Source organism: Pan paniscus, chromosome 18 (assembly GCF_029289425.2).
Source record: "Pan paniscus chromosome 18, NHGRI_mPanPan1-v2.0_pri, whole genome shotgun sequence".
NCBI lineage: Eukaryota > Metazoa > Chordata > Mammalia > Primates > Hominidae > Pan > Pan paniscus.
Genome location: NC_073267.2, coordinates 46082253 through 46106293, shown reverse-complemented (window position 1 = coordinate 46106293; position 24041 = coordinate 46082253).

Here is a 24041-nt window from a genome sequence, read left to right as displayed (position 1 = left end):
ACTCCATTCCATTGCCTTCCATTCCATTCCATTCCATTCGGGTTGCTTCTATTCCATTCCAGAACATTCCATTCCATTCCATTCCGATTGATTCCATTCCATTCCATTGCATTCCATTCCATTCCACTCCATTCCATTGTGGTTGATTCCTTTCCATTCCATTCCATTCCATTCCTTTCCATTCCGTTTCATTCCATTCCATTCAATTTCATTCCATTCGGGTTGAATCCATTCCATTCCATTCCTTTCCATTATATTCCATTCCATTCCATTCCATTCGGGTTCATTCCATTCCATTCCATTCCATTCCATTCCATTCCCTTCGGGTTGAATAAATTCCATTCCCTTCCATTCCATTCCATTCCATTCGGGTTGATTCCATTCCATTCCTTTCCATTCCATTCCATTCCTGTTGATTCCATTCCATTTCTTTCCATTCCATTCCATTCCATTCCATTCTGGTTTATTCCATTCCATTCCATTCCATTCCATTCCATTCCATTCCATTCCATTCCATTCCATTCTATTCCATTCTATCCCATTCCATTCCATTCCATTCGGGATGATTCCATTCCATTCCATTCCATACCTTTCCATTGCTGTTGATTCCATTCCATTCCATTCCATTCCATTCCACTCCATTCCATTCCATTCCGTTTGTGTTGATTCCATTCCGTTCCAATCCATACCATTCCATTCCATTCCATTCCGGTTAATTCCATTCCATTCCATTTCATTCAATTCCATTCTGGATGATTACATTCCATTCCATTCGTGTTGATACCATTCCATTCCACGCCATTCCATTCCATTCCTTTATGGTTGTTGCCGTTCAATTCCATTCCATACCATTCCATTATATTTGGGTTGATTCCATTCCATTCCATTACATTCGGGTTAATTCCATTCCATTCCTTCCCATTCGATTCCATTCCATTCCATTCCATTCGGGATGCTTCCATTCCAGTCAAGAACATTCCATTACATAACATTCCATTCCATTCCATTCCGGTTGATTCCATTGCATTCCATTCCATTCCATTTCATTCCATTCGTGTTGATTCCATTCCATTCCATTCCATTACATTCCATTCTGGTTGATCCTATTCGATTCCATTCGCTTCAATTCCATTCCATTCCATTCCATTCGAGTTGCTTCCATTCCAATCCAGAACATTCCATTCCATTCCTTTCAATTCTTTCCATTCCATTCTATTCGGGTTCATTCCATTCCATTCCATTCCATTCCGTTCCATTCTGGTAGAATCCATTCCGTTCCATTCCAATCCATTCCATTTCATTCCGATTGATTCCATGCCATTCCTTTCCATTCCATTCCATTCCGTTCCATTCCATTCCATTCCGATTAATTCCATTCCATTCCATTGCATTCCATTCCATTCCACTCCATTCCTCTGTGGTTGATTGCATTCCATTCCATTCCATTCCATTCCATTCCATTCCTTTCCAATCCGTTTCATTCCATTCCATTCAATTTCAATCCATTCGGGTTGATTCCATTCCATTCCATTCCTTTCCATTATATTCCATTGCATTCCATTCCATTCGGGTTCATTCCATTCCATTCCATTCCATTCCATTCCATTCCATTCCATTCCCTTCGTGTTGAATCCATTCCATTCCCTTCCATTCCATCCCATTCCATTGTATTCCATTCCATTCCGATACATTCCATTCCATTCCCTTCCATTCGTGTTGATTCCATTCCATGCCATGCCATTCCATTCCATTCCGGTTGATTCCATTCCATTCCATTCCATTCCATTCCATTCCATTCCATTTCATTTCCTTCGTGTTGATTCCATTCCATTCCATTCCATTCCGTTCCCTTCCATTCCATTCCATTAGAGTTGATTCCATTCCATTCCATTCAATTCCATTCCATTCCATTTCATTCCATTCTCGATGATTCCATTCCATTCCATTCCATTCCATTCGGGTTGATTCCATTCCATTTCATTCCATTAGATTCCATTCCTTTCCATTCCATTCGTGTTAATTCCATGCCATTCCACTCCATTCCATTGCCTTCCATTCCATTCCATTCCATTCGGGTTGCTTCTATTCCATTCCAGAACATTCCATTCCATTCCATTCCGATTGATTCCATTCCATTCCATTGCATTCCATTCCATTCCACTCCATTCCATTGTGGTTGATTCCTTTCCATTCCATTCCATTCCATTCCTTTCCATTCCGTTTCATTCCATTCCATTCAATTTCATTCCATTCGGGTTGAATCCATTCCATTCCATTCCTTTCCATTATATTCCATTCCATTCCATTCCATTCGGGTTCATTCCATTCCATTCCATTCCATTCCATTCCATTCCCTTCGGGTTGAATAAATTCCATTCCCTTCCATTCCATTCCATTCCATTCGGGTTGATTCCATTCCATTCCATTCCATTCCATTCCATTCCATTCCGGTTGATTCCATTCCATTTCTTTCCATTCCATTCCATTCCATTCTGGTTTATTCCATTCCATTCCATTCCATTCCATTCCATTCCATTCCATTCCATTCCATCCCATTCCATTTGGGTTGATTCCATTCCATTCCATTCCATTCCATTCCATTTCATTCCAATCCATTCGGTTTCATTCCATTCCATTCCATTCCATGCCATTCGGTTGCTTCCATTCCAATCCAGAACATTCCATTCCGTTCCATTCAATTCCGGTTCATTCCATTCCATTCCATTCCATTCCATTCTATTCCATTCTGTTTAATTCCATTCCATTCCATTCCATTCCATTCGAGTTGATTCCATTCCATCCCTTTCCATTCCATTCCATTCCATTCTATTCCATTCCATTCCATTCTATTCGCGTTGATTCCATTCCATCCCTTTCCATTCCATTCCATCCCATGCCATTCCATTCCATTCCATTCCATTCGGGTTGATTCCATTGCATTCCATTCCATTCCATTCTATTCCATTCCATTCGGGTTCATTCCATTCCATTCCGTTCCATTCAATTCCATTCCATTCCATTCCATTCGGGATGCTTCCATTCCAGTCAAGAACATTCCATTCCATTCCATTCCATTCCATTCCATTCCATTCCGGTTGATTCCATTGCATTCCATTCCATTCCATTTCATTCCATTCGGGTTGATTCCATTCCATTACATTCCATTACATTCCATTCTGGTTGATCCTATTCGATTCCATTCGCTTCAATTCCATTCCATTCCATTCCATTCGAATTGCTTCCATTCCATTCCAGAACATTCCATTCCATTCCTTTCCATTCTTTCCATTCCATTCTATTCGGGTTCATTCCATTCCATTCCATTCCATTCCGTTCCATTCTGGTAGAATCCATTCCGTTCCATTCCAATCCATTCCATTCCATTCCGATTGATTCCATGCCATTCCTTTCCATTCCATTCCGTTCCATTCCATTCCATTCCGATTAATTCCATGCCATTCCATTGCATTCCATTCCATTCCACTCCATTCCTCTGTGGTTGATTCCATTCCATTCCATTCCATTCCATTCCATTCCATTCCATTCCATTCCTTTCCAATCCGTTTCATTCCATTCCATTCAATTTCAATCCATTCGGGTTGATTCCATTCCATTCCATTCCATTCCATTAGGGTTGATGCCATTCCATTCCATTCAACACCATTCTATTCCATTTGGGTTGATTCAATTCCATTCCATTCCATTCCATTCCATTCCATTCCATTACATTACATTCGGGTTAATTCCATTCCATTCCATTCCATTCGAATCCATTTCATTCCATTCCATTCGGGATGCTTCCATTCCAGTCAAGAACATTCCATTCCATTCCATTCCATTCCTATCCATTCCTTTCCATTCCGGTTTATCCCTTTAAATTCCAATCCATTCCTTTCGTTTTGATTCCATTCCATTCCCTTCCATTCCATTCCATTCGGTTTGATTCCATTCCATTCCATTACATTGCTTTCCATTCCATTCCATTCGGGTTGATTCCATTACATTCCACTCCATTCCATTCTGGTCGATTCCATTCCATTCCATTCCCTTCATTTCCATTCCATTCCATTCCATTCTGGTTGCTTCCATTCCGATCCAGAACATTCCATTCCATTCCTTTCCATTACATTCCATTCCGTTCCATTCGGGTTCATTCCATTCAATTCCATTCCATTCCATTCCATTCCATTCCATTCTATTCCATTCCATTCCACTCGGGATGTTTCCATTCCATTTCATTCTATTACATTCCATTCTGGTTGATCCTATTCGATTCCATTCGCTTCAATTCCATTCCATTCCATTCCATTCGAGTTGCTTCCATTCCAATCCAGAACATTCCATTCCATTCCTTTCCATTCTTTCCATTCCATTCTATTCGGGTTCATTCCATTCCATTCCATTCCATTCCGTTCCATTCTGGTAGAATCCATTCCGTTCCATTCCAATCCATTCCATTTCATTCCGATTGATTCCATGCCATTCCTTTCCATTCCATTCCATTCCGTTCCATTCCATTCCATTGCGATTAATTCCATTCCATTCCATTGCATTCCATTCCATTCCACTCCATTCCTCTGTGGTTGATTGCATTCCATTACATTCCATTCCATTCCATTCCATTCCATTCCTTTCCAATCCGTTTCATTCCATTCCATTCAATTTCAATCCATTCGGGTTGATTCCATTCCATTCCATTCCTTTCCATTATATTCCATTGCATTCCATTCCATTCGGGTTCATTCCATTCCATTCCATTCCATTCCATTCCATTCCATTCCATTCCCTTCGTGTTGAATCCATTCCATTCCCTTCCATTCCATCCCATTCCATTCTATTCCATTCCATTCCGATACATTCCATTCCATTCCCTTCCATTCGTGTTGATTCCATTCCATGCCATGCCATTCCATTCCATTCCGGTTGATTCCATTCCATTCCATTCCATTCCATTCCATTCCATTCCATTCCATTTCATTTCCTTCGTGTTGATTCCATTCCATTCCATTCCATTCCGTTCCCTTCCATTCCATTCCATTAGAGTTGATTCCATTCCATTCCATTCAATTCCATTCCATTCCATTTCATTCCATTCTCGATGATTCCATTCCATTCCATTCCATTCCATTCGGGTTGATTCCATTCCATTTCATTCCATTAGATTCCATTCCTTTCCATTCCATTCGTGTTAATTCCATGCCATTCCACTCCATTCCATTGCCTTCCATTCCATTCCATTCCATTCGGGTTGCTTCTATTCCATTCCAGAACATTCCATTCCATTCCATTCCGATTGATTCCATTCCATTCCGTTGCATTCCATTCCATTCCACTCCATTCCATTGTGGTTGATTCCTTTCCATTCCATTCCATTCCATTCCTTTCCATTCCGTTTCATTCCATTCCATTCAATTTCATTCCATTCGGGTTGAATCCATTCCATTCCATTCCTTTCCATTATATTCCATTCCATTCCATTCCATTCGGGTTCATTCCATTCCATTCCATTCCATTCCATTCCATTCCATTCCCTTCGGGTTGAATAAATTCCATTCCCTTCCATTCCATTCCATTCCATTCGGGTTGATTCCATTCCATTCCATTCCATTCCATTCCATTCCGGTTTATTCCATTCCATTTCTTTCCATTCCATTCCATTCCATTCTGGTTTATTCCATTCCATTCCATTCCATTCCATTCCATTCCATTCCATTCCATTCCATTCTATTCCATTCTATCCCATTCCATTCCATTCCATTCGGGATGATTCCATTCCATTCCATTCCATACCTTTCCATTGCTGTTGATTCCATTCCATTCCATTCCATTCCATTCCACTCCATTCCATTCCATTCCGTTTGTGTTGATTCCATTCCGTTCCAATCCATACCATCCCATTCCATTCCATTCCGGTTAATTCCATTCCATTCCATTTCATTCAATTCCATTCTGGTTGATTCCATTCCATTTCTTCCTATTCCATTCCATTCCATTCTATTCCATTCCATTCCATTCTATTCGCATTGATTCCATTCCATCCCATTCCATTCCATTCCATCCCATTCCATTCCATTCCATTCGGGTTGATTCCATTGCATTCCATTCCATTCCATACCATTTGCGTGGATTCCATTCCATTCCATTCAATTCCATTGCATTCCATTCCATTCGGGTTGATTCCTTTCCATTCCATTCCATTGCATTCCATTCCATACCATTCCATTCCATTCCACTCAGGTTGATTCCATTCCATTTCTTTCCATTCCATTCCATTCCATTCCATTCCATTCCATTCGGGTTTATTCCATTCCATTCCATTCCATTCCATTCCATTCCATTCCGTTCCATTCCATTCCATTCTATGCCATTCCAATCCATTCCATTCCGTTTGATTCCATTCCATTCCATTCCATACCATTCCATTCCTGTTGATTCCTTTCAATTCCACTCCATTCCATTCCATTCCGTTTGGGTTGATTCCATTCCGTTCCAATCCATACCATTCCATTCCATTCGGGTTGATTCCATTCCATTCCATTCCATTCCATTTCATTGCATTCTGTTTGATTCCATTCCATTCCATTCCATTCCATTCCATTCCATTCTGGTTGATTCCATTCCATTCCATTCCATTCCATTCCATTCCATTTCATTACATTCCATTCGGGTTGATTCCATTCCATTCCATTCTATTCCATTCCATTCCATTCAATTTGCTTTGATTCCATTCCATTCGATTCCATTCCATTCGGATTGACTCCATTCCATTCCATTTCATTCCATTCTATTCCATTCCATTGCATTCCATTTCATTCCATTCGGGTAGATTCCGTTCTATTCCATTCCTATCCATACCATTCCATACCGGTTCATTCCATTCCATTCCATTCCATTCCATTCCATTCCATCCCATTCCATTTGGGTTGATTCCATTCCATTCCATTCCATTCCATTTCATTCCAATCCATTCGGTTTCATTCCATTCCATTCCATTCCATTCCATGCCATTCGGTTGTTTCCATTCCAATGCAGAACATTCCATTCCGTTCCATTCAATTCCGGTTCATTCCATTCCATTCCATTCCATTCCATTCTATTCCATTCTGTTTAATTCCATTCCATTCCATTCCATTCCATTCGAGTTGATTCCATTCCATTCCATTCTATTCCATTCCATTCCATTCTATTCCATTCCATTCCATTCTATTCGCGTTGATTCCATTCCATCCCTTTCCATTCCATTCCATCCCATTCCATTCCATTCCATTCCATTCCATTCGGGTTGATTCCATTGCATTCCATTCCATTCCATTCTATTCCATTCCATTCGGGTTCATTCCATTCCATTCCGTTCCATTCGATTCCATTCCATTCCATTCCATTCGGGATGCTTCCATTCCAGTCAAGAACATTCCATTCCATTCCATTCCATTCCATTCCATTCCGGTTGATTCCATTGCATTCCATTCCATTCCATTTCATTCCATTCGGGTTGATTCCATTCCATTACATTCCATTACATTCCATTCTGGTTGATCCTATTCGATTCCATTCGCTTCAATTCCATTCCATTCCATTCCATTCGAGTTGCTTCCATTCCATTCCAGAACATTCCATTCCATTCCTTTCCATTCTTTCCATTCCATTCTATTCGGGTTCATTCCATTCCATTCCATTCCATTCCGTTCCATTCTGGTAGAATCCATTCCGTTCCATTCCAATCCATTCCATTCCATTCCGATTGATTCCATGCCATTCCTTTCCATTCCATTCCGTTCCATTCCATTCCATTCCGATTAATTCCATGCCATTCCATTGCATTCCATTCCATTCCACTCCATTCCTCTGTGGTTGATTCCATTCCATTCCATTCCATTCCATTCCATTCCATTCCATTCCTTTCCAATCCGTTTCATTCCATTCCATTCAATTTCAATCCATTCGGGTTGATTCCATTCCATTCCATTCCATTCCATTAGGGTTGATGCCATTCCATTCCATTCAACACCATTCTATTCCATTTGGGTTGATTCCATTCCATTCCATTCCATTCCATTCCATTCCATTCGGGTTAATTCCATTCCATTCCATTCCATTCGATTCCATTTCATTCCATTCCATTCGGGATGCTTCCATTCCAGTCAAGAACATTCCATTCCATTCCATTCCATTCCTATCCATTCCTTTCCATTCCGGTTTATCCCTTTACATTCCATTCCATTCCTTTCGTTTTGATTCCATTCCATTCCATTCCATTCCATTCCATTCCATTCCATTCGGTTTGATTCCATTCCATTCCATTACATTGCTTTCCATTCCATTCCATTTCATTCCATTCGGGTTGATTCCATTCCATTCCACTCCATTCCATTCTGGTCGATTCCATTCCATTCCATTCCCTTCATTTCCATTCCATTCCATTCCATTCTGGTTGCTTCCATTCCGATCCAGAACATTCCATTCCATTCCTTTCCATTACATTCCATTCCGTTCCATTCGGGTTCATTCCATTCAATTCCATTCCATTCCATTCCATTCCATTCCATTCCATTCCACTCGGGATGTTTCCATTCCATTTCATTCTATTCCATTCCATTCCATTCCAATCCATTCCATTCTGGATGATTACATTCCATTCCATTCGTGTTGATACCACTCCATTCCACGCCATTCCATTCCATTCCTTTACGGTTGTTGCCGTTCAATTCCATTCCATACCATTCCTTTATATTTGGGTTGATTCCATTCCATTCCATTCCATTCCATTACATTCGGGTTAATTCCATTCCATTCCTTCCCATTCGATTCCATTCCATTCCATTCCATTCGGGATGCTTCCATTCCAGTCAAGAACATTCCATTACATAACATTCCATTCCATTCCATTCCGGTTGATTCCATTGCATTCCATTCCATTCCATTTCATTCCATTCGGGTTGATTCCATTCCATTCCATTCCATTACATTACATTCTGGTTGATCCTATTCGATTCCATTCGCTTCAATTCCATTCCATTCCATTCCATTCGAGTTGCTTCCATTCCAATCCAGAACATTCCATTCCATTCCTTTCCATTCTTTCCATTCCATTCTATTCGGGTTCATTCCATTCCATTCCATTCCATTCCGTTCCATTCTGGTAGAATCCATTCCGTTCCATTCCAATCCATTCCATTTCATTCCGATTGATTCCATGCCATTCCTTTCCATTCCATTCCATTCCGTTCCATTCCATTCCATTCCGATTAATTCCATTCCATTCCATTGCATTCCATTCCATTCCACTCCATTCCTCTGTGGTTGATTGCATTCCATTCCATTCCATTCCATTCCATTCCATTCCATTCCTTTCCAATCCGTTTCATTCCATTCCATTCAATTTCAATCCATTCGGGTTGATTCCATTCCATTCCATTCCTTTCCATTATATTCCATTGCATTCCATTCCATTCGGGTTCATTCCATTCCATTCCATTCCATTCCATTCCATTCCATTCCCTTCTTGTTGAATCCATTCCATTCCCTTCCATTCCATCCCATTCCATTCTATTCCATTCCATTCCGATACATTCCATTCCATTCCCTTCCATTCGTGTTGATTCCATTCCATGCCATGCCATTCCATTCCATTCCGGTTGATTCCATTCCATTCCATTCCATTCCATTCCATTCCATTCCATTCCATTCCATTTCATTTCCTTCGTGTTGATTCCATTCCATTCCATTCCATTCCGTTCCCTTCCATTCCATTCCATTAGAGTTGATTCCATTCCATTCCATTCAATTCCATTCCATTCCATTTCATTCCATTCTCGATGATTCCATTCCATTCCATTCCATTCCATTCGGGTTGATACCATTCCATTTCATTCCATTAGATTCCATTCCTTTCCATTCCATTCGTGTTAATTCCATGTCATTCCACTCCATTCCATTGCCTTCCATTCCATTCCATTCCATTCGGGTTGCTTCTATTCCATTCCAGAACATTCCATTCCATTCCATTCCGATTGATTCCATTCCATTCCATTGCATTCCATTCCATTCCACTCCATTCCATTGTGGTTGATTCCTTTCCATTCCATTCCATTCCATTCCTTTCCATTCCGTTTCATTCCATTCCATTCAATTTCATTCCATTCGGGTTGAATCCATTCCATTCCATTCCTTTCCATTATATTCCATTCCATTCCATTCCATTCGGGTTCATTCCATTCCATTCCATTCCATTCCATTCCATTCCTTTCGGGTTGAATAAATTCCATTCCCTTCCATTCCATTCCATTCCATTCGGGTTGATTCCATTCCATTCCATTCCATTCCATTCGGGATGATTCCATTCCATTCCATTCCATACCTATCCATTGCTGTTGATTCCATTCCATTCCATTCCATTCCATTCCACTCCATTCCATTCCATTCCGTTTGTGTTGATTCCATTCCGTTCCAATCCATACCATTCCATTCCATTCCATTCCGGTTAATTCCATTCCATTCCATTTCATTCAATTCCATTCTGGTTGATTCCATTCCATTTCTTGCTATTCCATTCCATTCCATTCTATTCCATTCCATTCCATTCTATTCGCGTTGATTCCATTCCATCCCATTCCATTCCATTCCATCCCATTCCATTCCATTCCATTCGGGTTCATTCCATTGGATTCCATTCCATGCCATACCATTTGCGTGGATTCCATTCCATTCCATTCAATTCCATTGCATTCCATTCCATTCGGGTTGATTCCTTTCCATTCCATTCCATTGCATTCCATTCCATACCATTCCATTCCATTCCACTCAGGTTGATTCCATTCCATTTCTTTCCATTCCATTCCATTCCATTCCATTCCATTCCATTCGGGTTTATTCCATTCCATTCCATTCCATTCCATTCCATTCCATTCCGTTCCATTCCATTCCATTCTATGCCATTCCAATCCATTCCATTCCGTTTGATTCCATTCCATTCCATTCCATACCATTCCATTCCTGTTGATTCCTTTCAATTCCACTCCATTCCATTCCATTCCTTTTGGGTTGATTCCATTCCGTTCCAATCCATACCATTCCATTCCATTCGGGTTGATTCCATTCCATTCCATTCCATTCCATTTCATTGCATTCTGTTTGATTCCATTCCATTCCATTCCTTTCCATTCCATTCTGGTTGATTCCATTCCATTCCATTCCATTCCATTTCATTACATTCCATTCGGGTTGATTCCATTCCATTCCATTCTATTCCATTCCATTCCATTCCATTCGCTTTGATTCCATTCCATTCGATTCCATTCCATTCGGATTGACTCCATTCCATTCCATTTCATTCCATTCTATTCCATTCCATTGCATTGCATTTCATTCCATTCGGGTAGATTCCGTTCTATTCCATTCCTATCCATACCATTCCATACCGGTTCATTCCATTCCATCCCATTCCATTCCATTCCATCCCATTCCATTTGGGTTGATTCCATTCCATTCCATTCCATTCCATTTCATTCCAATCCATTCGGTTTCATTCCATTCCATTCCATTCCATGCCATTCGGTTGCTTCCATTCAAATCCAGAACATTCCATTCCATTCCATTCAATTCCGGTTCATTCCATTCCATTCCATTCCATTCCATTCTATTCCATTCTGTTTAATTCCATTCCATTCCATTCGAGTTGATTCCATTCCATTCCATTCTATTCCATTCCATTCCATTCCATTCCATTCCATTCCGGTTGATTCCATTGCATTCCATTCCATTCCATTTCATTCCATTCGGGTTGATTCCATTCCATTACATTCCATTACATTCCATTCTGGTTGATCCTATTCGATTCCATTCGCTTCAATTCCATTCCATTCCATTCCATTCGAGTTGCTTCCATTCCATTCCAGAACATTCCATTCCATTCCTTTCCATTCTTTCCATTCCATTCTATTCGGGTTCATTCCATTCCATTCCATTCCATTCCGTTCCATTCTGGTAGAATCCATTCCGTTCCATTCCAATCCATTCCATTCCATTCCGACTGATTCCATGCCATTCCTTTCCATTCCATTCCATTCCACTGAATTCCTCTGTGGTTGATTCCATTCCATTCCATTCCATTCCATTCCTTTCCAATCCGTTTCATTCCATTCCATTCAATTTCAATCCATTCGGGTTGATTCCATTCCATTCCATTCCATTCCATTAGGGTTGATGCCATTCCATTCCATTCAACACCATTCTATTCCATTTGGGTTGATTCCATTCCATTCCATTCCATTACATTACATTACATTCGGGTTAATTCCATTCCATTCCATTCCATTCGATTCCATTTCATTCCATTCCATTCGGGATGCTTCCATTCCAGTCAAGAACATTCCATTCCATTCCATTCTATTCCTATCCATTCCTTTCCATTCCGGTTTATCCCCTTTACATTCCATTCCATTCCTTTCGTTTTGATTCCATTCCATTCCATTCCATTCCATTCCATTCCATTCGGTTTGATTCCATTCCATTCCATTACATTGCTTTCCATTCCATTCCATTTCATTCCATTCGGGTTGATTCCATTCCATTCCACTCCATTCCATTCTGGTCGATTCCATTCCATTCCATTCCCTTCATTTCCATTCCATTCCATTCCATTCTGGTTGCTTCCATTCCGATCCAGAACATTCCATTCCATTCCTTTCCATTACATTCCATTCCGTTCCATTCGGGTTCATTCCATTCCATTCAATTCCATTCCATTCCATTCCATTCCATTCCATTCCATTCCACTCGGGATGTTTCCATTCCATTTCATTCTATTCCATTCCATTCCATTCAAATCCATTCCATTCTGGATGATTACATTCCATTCCATTCGTGTTGATACCATTCCATTCCACGCCATTCCATTCCATTCCTTTAGGGTTGTTGCCGTTCAATTCCATTCCATACCATTCCATTATATTTGGGTTGATTCCATTCCATTCCATTCCATTACATTCGGGTTAATTCCATTCCATTCCTTCCCATTCGATTCCATTCCATTCCATTCCATTCGGGATGCTTCCATTCCAGTCAAGAACATTCCATTACATAACATTCCATTCCATTCCATTCCGGTTGATTCCATTGCATTCCATTCCATTCCATTTCATTCCATTCGGGTTGATTCCATTCCATTCCATTCCATTACATTCCATTCTGGTTGATCCTATTCGATTCCATTCGCTTCAATTCCATTCCATTCCATTCCATTCGAGTTGCTTCCATTCCATTCCAGAACATTCCATTCCATTCCTTTCCATTCTTTCCATTCCATTCTATTCGGGTTCATTCCATTCCATTCCATTCCATTCCGTTCCATTCTGGTAGAATCCATTCCGTTCCATTCCAATCCATTCCATTCCATTCCGATTGATTCCATGCCATTCCTTTCCATTCCATTCCGTTCCATTCCATTCCATTCCGATTAATTCCATGCCATTCCATTGCATTCCATTCCATTCCACTCCATTCCTCTGTGGTTGATTCCATTCCATTCCATTCCATTCCATTCCATTCCATTCCTTTCCAATCCGTTTCATTCCATTCCATTCAATTTCAATCCATTCGGGTTGATTCCATTCCATTCAATTCCATTCCATTAGGGTTGATGCCATTCCATTCCATTCAACACCATTCTATTCCATTTGGGTTGATTCCATTCCATTCCATTCCATTCCATTCCATTCCATTCGGGTTAATTCCATTCCATTCCATTCCATTCGATTCCATTTCATTCCATTCCATTCGGGATGCTTCCATTCCAGTCAAGAACATTCCATTCCATTCCATTCCATTCCTATCCATTCCTTTCCATTCCGGTTTATCCCTTTACATTCCATTCCATTCCTTTCGTTTTGATTCCATTCCATTCCATTCCATTCCATTCCATTCCATTCCATTCCATTCGGTTTGATTCCATTCCATTCCATTACATTGCTTTCCATTCCATTCCATTTCATTCCATTCGGGTTGATTCCATTCCATTCCACTCCATTCCATTCTGGTCGATTCCATTCCATTCCATTCCCTTCATTTCCATTCCATTCCATTCCATTCTGGTTGCTTCCATTCCGATCCAGAACATTCCATTCCATTCCTTTCCATTACATTCCATTCCGTTCCATTCGGGTTCATTCCATTCAATTCCATTCCATTCCATTCCATTCCATTCCATTCCATTCCACTCGGGATGTTTCCATTCCATTTCATTCTATTCCATTCCATTCCATTCCAATCCATTCCATTCTGGATGATTACATTCCATTCCATTCGTGTTGATACCATTCCATTCCACGCCATTCCATTCCATTCCTTTACGGTTGTTGCCGTTCAATTCCATTCCATACCATTCCATTATATTTGGGTTGATTCCATTCCATTACATTACATTCGGGTTAATTCCATTCCATTCCTTCCCATTCGATTCCATTCCATTCCATTCCATTCGGGATGCTTCCATTCCAGTCAAGAACATTCCATTACATAACATTCCATTCCATTCCATTCCGGTTGATTCCATTGCATTCCATTCCATTCCATTTCATTCCATTCGGGTTGATTCCATTCCATTCCATTCCATTACATTCCATTCTGGTTGATCCTATTCGATTCCATTCGCTTCAATTCCATTCCATTCCATTCCATTCGAGTTGCTTCCATTCCAATCCAGAACATTCCATTCCATTCCTTTCCATTCTTTCCATTCCATTCTATTCGGGTTCATTCCATTCCAATCCATTCCATTCCGTTCCATTCTGGTAGAATCCATTCCGTTCCATTCCAATCCATTCCATTTCATACCGATTGATTCCATGCCATTCCTTTCCATTCCATTCCATTCCGTTCCATTCCATTCCATTCCGATTAATTCCATTCCATTCCATTGCATTCCATTCCATTCCACTCTATTCCTCTGTGGTTGATTGCATTCCATTCCATTCCATTCCATTCCTTTCCAATCCGTTTCATTCCATTCCATTCAATTTCAATCCATTCGGGTTGATTCCATTCCATTCCATTCCATTCCATTAGGGTTGATGCCATTCCATTCCATTCAACACCATTCTATTCCATTTGGGTTGATTCCATTCCATTCCATTCCATTCCATTCCATTCCATTCGGGTTAATTCCATTCCATTCCATTCCATTCGATTCCATTTCATTCCATTCCATTCGGGATGCTTCCATTCCAGTCAAGAACATTCCATTCCATTCCATTCCATTCCTATCCATTCCTTTCCATTCCGGTTTATCCCTTTACATTCCATTCCATTCCTTTCGTTTTGATTCCATTCCATTCCATTCCATTCCATTCCATTCCATTCCATTCCATTCCATTCGGTTTGATTCCATTCCATTCCATTACATTGCTTTCCATTCCATTCCATTTCATTCCATTCGGGTTGATTCCATTCCATTCCACTCCATTCCATTCTGGTCGATTCCATTCCATTCCATTCCCTTCATTTCCATTCCATTCCATTCCATTCTGGTTGCTTCCATTCCGATCCAGAACATTCCATTCCATTCCTTTCCATTACATTCCATTCCGTTCCATTCGGGTTCATTCCATTCAATTCCATTCCATTCCATTCCATTCCATTCCATTCCATTCCATTCCACTCGGGATGTTTCCATTCCATTTCATTCTATTCCATTCCATTCCATTCCAATCCATTCCATTCTGGATGATTACATTCCATTCCATTCGTGTTGATACCATTCCATTCCACGCCATTCCATTCCATTCCTTTACGGTTGTTGCCGTTCAATTCCATTCCATACCATTCCATTATATTTGGGTTGATTCCATTCCATTACATTACATTCGGGTTAATTCCATTCCATTCCTTCCCATTCGATTCCATTCCATTCCATTCCATTCGGGATGCTTCCATTCCAGTCAAGAACATTCCATTACATAACATTCCATTCCATTCCATTCCGGTTGATTCCATTGCATTCCATTCCATTCCATTTCATTCCATTCGGGTTGATTCCATTCCATTCCATTCCATTACATTCCATTCTGGTTGATCCTATTCGATTCCATTCGCTTCAATTCCATTCCATTCCATTCCATTCGAGTTGCTTCCATTCCAATCCAGAACATTCCATTCCATTCCTTTCCATTCTTTCCATTCCATTCTATTCGGGTTCATTCCATTCCAATCCATTCCATTCCGTTCCATTCTGGTAGAATCCATTCCGTTCCATTCCAATCCATTCCATTTCATACCGATTGATTCCATGCCATTCCTTTCCATTCCATTCCATTCCGTTCCATTCCATTCCATTCCGATTAATTCCATTCCATTCCATTGCATTCCATTCCATTCCACTCTATTCCTCTGTGGTTGATTGCATTCCATTCCATTCCATTCCATTCCTTTCCAATCCGTTTCATTCCATTCCATTCAATTTCAATCCATTCGGGTTGATTCCATTCCATTCCATTCCTTTCCATTATATTCCATTGCATTCCATTCCATTCGGGTTCATTCCATTCCATTCCATTCCATTCCATTCCATTCCATTCCATTCCCTTCTTGTTGAATCCATTCCATTCCCTTCCATTCCATCCCATTCCATTCTATTCCATTCCATTCCGATACATTCCATTCCATTCCCTTCCATTCGTGTTGATTCCATTCCATGCCATGCCATTCCATTCCATTCCGGTTGATTCCATTCCATTCCATTCCATTCTATTCCATTCCATTCCATTCCATTCCATTCCATTTCATTTCCTTCGTGTTGATTCCATTCCATTCCATTCCATTCCGTTCCCTTCCATTCCATTCCATTAGAGTTGATTCCATTCCATTCCATTCAATTCCATTCCATTCCATTTCATTCCATTCTCGATGATTCCATTCCATTCCATTCCATTCCATTCGGGTTGATACCATTCCATTTCATTCCATTAGATTCCATTCTTTTCCATTCCATTCGTGTTAATTCCATGTCATTCCACTCCATTCCATTGCCTTCCATTCCATTCCATTCCATTCGGGTTGCTTCTATTCCATTCCAGAACATTCCATTCCATTCCATTCCGATTGATTCCATTCCATTCCATTGCATTCCATTCCATTCCACTCCATTCCATTGTGGTTGATTCCTTTCCATTCCATTCCATTCCATTCCTTTCCATTCCGTTTCATTCCATTCCATTCAATTTCATTCCATTCGGGTTGAATCCATTCCATTCCATTCCTTTCCATTATATTCCATTCCATTCCATTCCATTCGGGTTCATTCCATTCCATTCCATTCCATTCCATTCCATTCCCTTCGGGTTGAATAAATTCCATTCCCTTCCATTCCATTCCATTCCATTCGGGTTGATTCCATTCCATTCCATTCCATTCCATTCGGGATGATTCCATTCCATTCCATTCCATACCTTTCCATTGCTGTTGATTCCATTCCATTCCATTCCATTCCATTCCACTCCATTCCATTCCATTCCGATGTGTTGATTCCATTCCGTTCCAATCCATACCATTCCATTCCATTCCATTCCGGTTAATTCCATTCCATTCCATTTCATTCAATTCCATTCTGGTTGATTCCATTCCATTTCTTCCTATTCCATTCCATTCCATTCTATTCCATTCCATTCCATTCTATTCGCGTTGATTCCATTCCATCCCATTCCATTCCATTCCATCCCATTCCATTCCATTCCATTCGGGTTGATTCCATTGCATTCCATTCCATGCCATACCATTTGCGTGGATTCCATTCCATTCCATTCAATTCCATTGCATTCCATTCCATTCGGGTTGATTCCTTTCCATTCCATTCCATTGCATTCCATTCCATACCATTCCATTCCATTCCACTCAGGTTGATTCCATTCCATTTCTTTCCATTCCATTCCATTCCATTCCATTCCATTCGGGTTTATTCCATTCCATTCCATTCCATTCCATTCCATTCCATTCCATTACATTCGGGTTAATTCCATTCCATTCCTTCCCATTCGATTCCATTCCATTCCATTCCATTCGGGATGCTTCCATTCCAGTCAAGAACATTCCATTACATAACATTCCATTCCATTCCATTCCGGTTGATTCCATTGCATTCCATTCCATTCCATTTCATTCCATTCGGGTTGATTCCATTCCATTCCCTTCCATTCCATCCCATTCCATTCTATTCCATTCCATTCCGATACATTCCATTCCATTCCCTTCCATTCGTGTTGATTCCATTCCATGCCATGCCATTCCATTCCATTCCGGTTGATTCCATTCCATTCCATTCCATTCCATTCCATTCCATTCCATTCCATTACATTACATTCGGGTTAATTCCATTCCATTCCTTCCCATTCGATTCCATTCCATTCCATTCCATTCGGGATGCTTCCATTCCAGTCAAGAACATTCCATTACATAACATTCCATTCCATTCCATTCCGGTTGATTCCATTGCATTCCATTCCATTCCATTTCATTCCATTCGGGTTGATTCCATTCCATTCCATTCCATTACATTCCATTCTGGTTGATCCTATTCGATTCCATTCGCTTCAATTCCATTTCATTCCATTCCATTCGAGTTGCTTCCATTCCAATCCAGAACATTCCATTCCATTCCTTTCCATTCTTTCCATTCCATTCTATTCGGGTTCATTCATTCCATTCCATTCCATTCCGTTCCATTCCGGTAGAATCCATTCCGTTCCATTCCAATCCATTCCATTTCATTCCGATTGATTCCATGCCATTCCTTTCCATTCCATTCCATTCCGTTCCATTCCATTCCATTCCGATTAATTCCATTCCATTCCATTGCATTCCATTCCATTCCACTCCATTCCTCTGTGGTTGATTGCATTCCATTCCATTCCATTCCATTCCATTCCATTCCATTCCTTTCCAATCCGTTTCATTCCATTCCATTCCATTCCTTTCCAATCCGTTTCATTCCATTCCATTCAATTTCAATCCATTCGGGTTGATTCCATTCCATTCCATTCCTTTACATTATATTCCATTGCATTCCATTCCATTCGGGTTCATTCCATTCCATTCCATTCCATTCCATTCCATTCCATTCCATTCCCTTCGTGTTGAATCCATTCCATTCCCTTCCATTCCATCCCATTCCATTCTATTCCATTCCATTCCGATACATTCCATTCCATTCCCTTCCATTCGTTTTGATTCCGTTCCATGCCATGCCATTCCATTCCATTCCGGTTGATTCCATTCCATTCCATTCCATTCCATTCCATTCCATTCCATTCCATTTCATTTCCTTCGTGTTGATTCCATTCCATTCCATTCCATTCCGTTCCCTTCCATTCCATTCCATTAGATTTGATTCCATTCCATTCCATTCAATTCCATTCCATTCCATTTCATTCCATTCTCGATGATTCCATTCCATTCCATTCCATTCCATTCGGGTTGATTCCATTCCATTTCATTCCATCAGATTCCATTCCTTTCCATTCCATTCGTGTTAATTCCATGCCATTCCACTCCATTCCATTGCCTTCCATTCCATTCCATTCCATTCGGGTTGCTTCTATTCCATTCCAGAACATTCCATTCCATTCCATTCCGATTGATTCCATTCCATTCCATTGCATTCCATTCCATTCCACTCCATTCCATTGTGGTTGATTCCTTTCCATTCCATTCCATTCCTTTCCATTCCGTTTCATTCCATTCCATTCAATTTCATTCCATTCGGGTTGAATCCATTCCATTCCATTCCTTTCCATTATATTCCATTCCATTCCATTCCATTCGGGTTCATTCCATTCCATTCCATTCCATTCCATTCCATTCCATTCCATTCCCTTCGGGTTGAATAAATTCCATTCCCTTCCATTCCATTCCATTCCATTCGGGTTGATTCCATTCCATTCCATTCCATTCCATTCCATTCCATTCCATTCCGGTTGATTCCATTCCATTTCTTTCCATTCCATTCCATTCCATTCCATTCCATTCTGGTTTATTCCATTCCATTCCATTCCATTCCATTCCATTCCATTCCATTCCATCCCATTCCATTTGGGTTGATTCCATTCCATTCCATTCCATTCCATTCCATTTCATTCCAATCCATTCGGTTTCATTCCATTCCATTCCATTCCATGCCATTCGGTTGCTTCCATTCCAATCCAGAACATTCCATTCCGTTCCATTCAATTCCGGTTCATTCCATTCCATTCCATTCCATTCCATTCTATTCCATTCTGTTTAATTCCATTCCATTCCATTCCATTCCATTCGAGTTGATTCCATTCCATCCCTTTCCATTCCATTCCATTCCATTCTATTCCATTCCATTCCATTCTATTCGCGTTGATTCCATTCCATCCCTTTCCATTCCATTCCATCCCATGCCATTCCATTCCATTCCATTCCATTCGGGTTGATTCCATTGCATTCCATTCCATTCCATTCTATTCCATTCCATTCGGGTTCATTCCATTCCATTCCGTTCCATTCAATTCCATTCCATTCCATTCCATTCGGGATGCTTCCATTCCAGTCAAGAACATTCCATTCCATTCCATTCCATTCCATTCCATTCCGGTTGATTCCATTGCATTCCATTCCATTCCATTTCATTCCATTCGGGTTGATTCCATTCCATTACATTCCATTACATTCCATTCTGGTTGATCCTATTCGATTCCATTCGCTTCAATTCCATTCCATTCCATTCCATTCGAATTGCTTCCATTCCATTCCAGAACATTCCATTCCATTCCTTTCCATTCTTTCCATTCCATTCTATTCGGGTTCATTCCATTCCATTCCATTCCATTCCGTTCCATTCTGGTAGAATCCATTCCGTTCCATTCCAATCCATTCCATTCCATTCCGATTGATTCCATGCCATTCCTTTCCATTCCATTCCGTTCCATTCCATTCCATTCCGATTAATTCCATGGCATTCCATTGCATTCCATTCCATTCCACTCCATTCCTCTGTGGTTGATTCCATTCCATTCCATTCCATTCCATTCCATTCCATTCCATTCCATTCCTTTCCAATCCGTTTCATTCCATTCCATTCAATTTCAATCCATTCGGGTTGATTCCATTCCATTCCATTCCATTCCATTAGGGTTGATGCCATTCCATTCCATTCAACACCATTCTATTCCATTTGGGTTGATTCCATTCCATTCCATTCCATTCCATTACATTACATTCGGGTTAATTCCATTCCATTCCATTCCATTCGATTCCATTACATTCCATTCCATTCGGGATGCTTCCATTCCAGTCAAGAACATTCCATTCCATTCCATTCCATTCCTATCCATTCCTTTCCATTCCGGTTTATCCCTTTAAATTCCAATCCATTCCATTCGTTTTGATTCCATTCCATTCCCTTCCATTCCATTCCATTCGGTTTGATTCCATTCCATTCCATTACATTGCTTTCCATTCCATTCCATTCGGGTTGATTCCATTACATTCCACTCCATTCCATTCTGGTCGATTCCATTCCATTCCATTCCCTTCATTTCCATTCCATTCCATTCCATTCTGGTTGCTTCCATTCCGATCCAGAACATTCCATTCCATTCCTTTCCATTACATTCCATTCCGTTCCATTCGGGTTCATTCCATTCAATTCCATTCCATTCCATTCCATTCCATTCTATTCCATTCCATTCCACTCGGGATGTTTCCATTCCATTTCATTCTATTACATTCCATTCCATTCCAATCCATTCCATTCTGGATGATTACATTCCATTCCATTCGTGTTGATACCATTCCATTCCACGCCACTCCATTCCATTCCTTTAGGGTTATTGCCCTTCAATTCCATTCCATACCATTCCATTATATTTGGGTTGATTCCATTCCATTCCATTCCATTACATTCGGGTTAATTCCATTCCATTCCTTCCCATTCGATTCCATTCCATTCCATTCCATTCCATTCGGGATGCTTCCATTCCAGTCAAGAACATTCCATTACATAACATTCCATTCCATTCCATTCCGGTTGATTCCATTGCATTCCATTCCATTCCATTTCATTCCATTCGGGTTGATTCCATTCCATTCCATTCCATTACATTCCATTCTGGTTGATCCTATTCGATTCCATTCGCTTCAATTCCATTCCATTCCATTCCATTCGAGTTGCTTCCATTCCAATCCAGAACATTCCATTCCATTCCTTTCCATTCTTTCCATTCCATTCTATTCGGGTTCATTCCATTCCATTCCATTCCATTCCGTTCCATTCTGGTAGAATCCATTCCGTTCCATTCCAATCCATTCCATTTCATTCCGATTGATTCCATGCCATTCCTTTCCATTCCATTCCATTCCGTTCCATTCCATTCCATTCCGATTAATTCCATTCCATTCCATTGCATTCCATTCCATTCCACTCCATTCCTCTGTGGTTGATTGCATTCCATTCCATTCCATTCCATTCCATTCCATTCCTTTCCAATCCGTTTCATTCCATTCCATTCAATTTCAATCCATTCGGGTTGATTCCATTCCATTCCATTCCTTTCCATTATATTCCATTGCATTCCATTCCATTCGGGTTCATTCCATTCCATTCCATTCCATTCCATTCCATTCCATTCCCTTCGTGTTGAATCCATTCCATTCCCTTCCATTCCATCCCATTCCATTGTATTCCATTCCATTCCGATACATTCCATTCCATTCCCTTCCATTCGTGTTGATTCCATTCCATGCCATGCCATTCCATTCCATTCCGGTTGATTCCATTCCATTCCATTCCATTCCATTCCATTCCATTCCATTTCATTTCCTTCGTGTTGATTCCATTCCATTCCATTCCATTCCGTTCCCTTCCATTCCATTCCATTAGAGTTGATTCCATTCCATTCCATTCAATTCCATTCCATTCCATTTCATTCCATTCTCGATGATTCCATTCCATTCCATTCCATTCCATTCGGGTTGATTCCATTCCATTTCATTCCATTAGATTCCATTCCTTTCCATTCCATTCGTGTTAATTCCATGCCATTCCACTCCATTCCATTGCCTTCCATTCCATTCCATTCCATTCGGGTTGCTTCTATTCCATTCCAGAACATTCCATTCCATTCCATTCCGATTGATTCCATTCCATTGCATTCCATTCCATTCCACTCCATTCCATTGTGGTTGATTCCTTTCCATTCCATTCCATTCCATTCCTTTCCATTCCGTTTCATTCCATTCCATTCAATTTCATTCCATTCGGGTTGAATCCATTCCATTCCATTCCTTTCCATTATATTCCATTCCATTCCATTCCATTCGGGTTCATTCCATTCCATTCCATTCCATTCCATTCCATTCCCTTCGGGTTGAATAAATTCCATTCCCTTCCATTCCATTCCATTCCATTCGGGTTGATTCCATTCCATTCCATTCCATTCCATTCCATTCCATTCCGGTTGATTCCATTCCATTTCTTTCCATTCCATTCCATTCCATTCTGGTTTATTCCATTCCATTCCATTCCATTCCATTCCATTCCATTCCATTCCATTCCATCCCATTCCATTTGGGTTGATTCCATTCCATTCCATTCCATTCCATTTCATTCCAATCCATTCGGTTTCATTCCATTCCATTCCATTCCATGCCATTCGGTTGCTTCCATTCCAATCCAGAACATTCCATTCCGTTCCATTCAATTCCGGTTCATTCCATTCCATTCCATTCCATTCTATTCCATTCTGTTTAATTCCATTCCATTCCATTCCATTCCATTCGAGTTGATTCCATTCCATCCCTTTCCATTCCATTCCATTCCATTCTATTCCATTCCATTCCATTCTATTCGCGTTGATTCCATTCCATCCCTTTCCATTCCATTCCATCCCATGCCATTCCATTCCATTCCATTCCATTCGGGTTGATTCCATTGCATTCCATTCCATTCCATTCTATTCCATTCCATTCGGGTTCATTCCATTCCATTCCGTTCCATTCAATTCCATTCCATTCCATTCCATTCGGGATGCTTC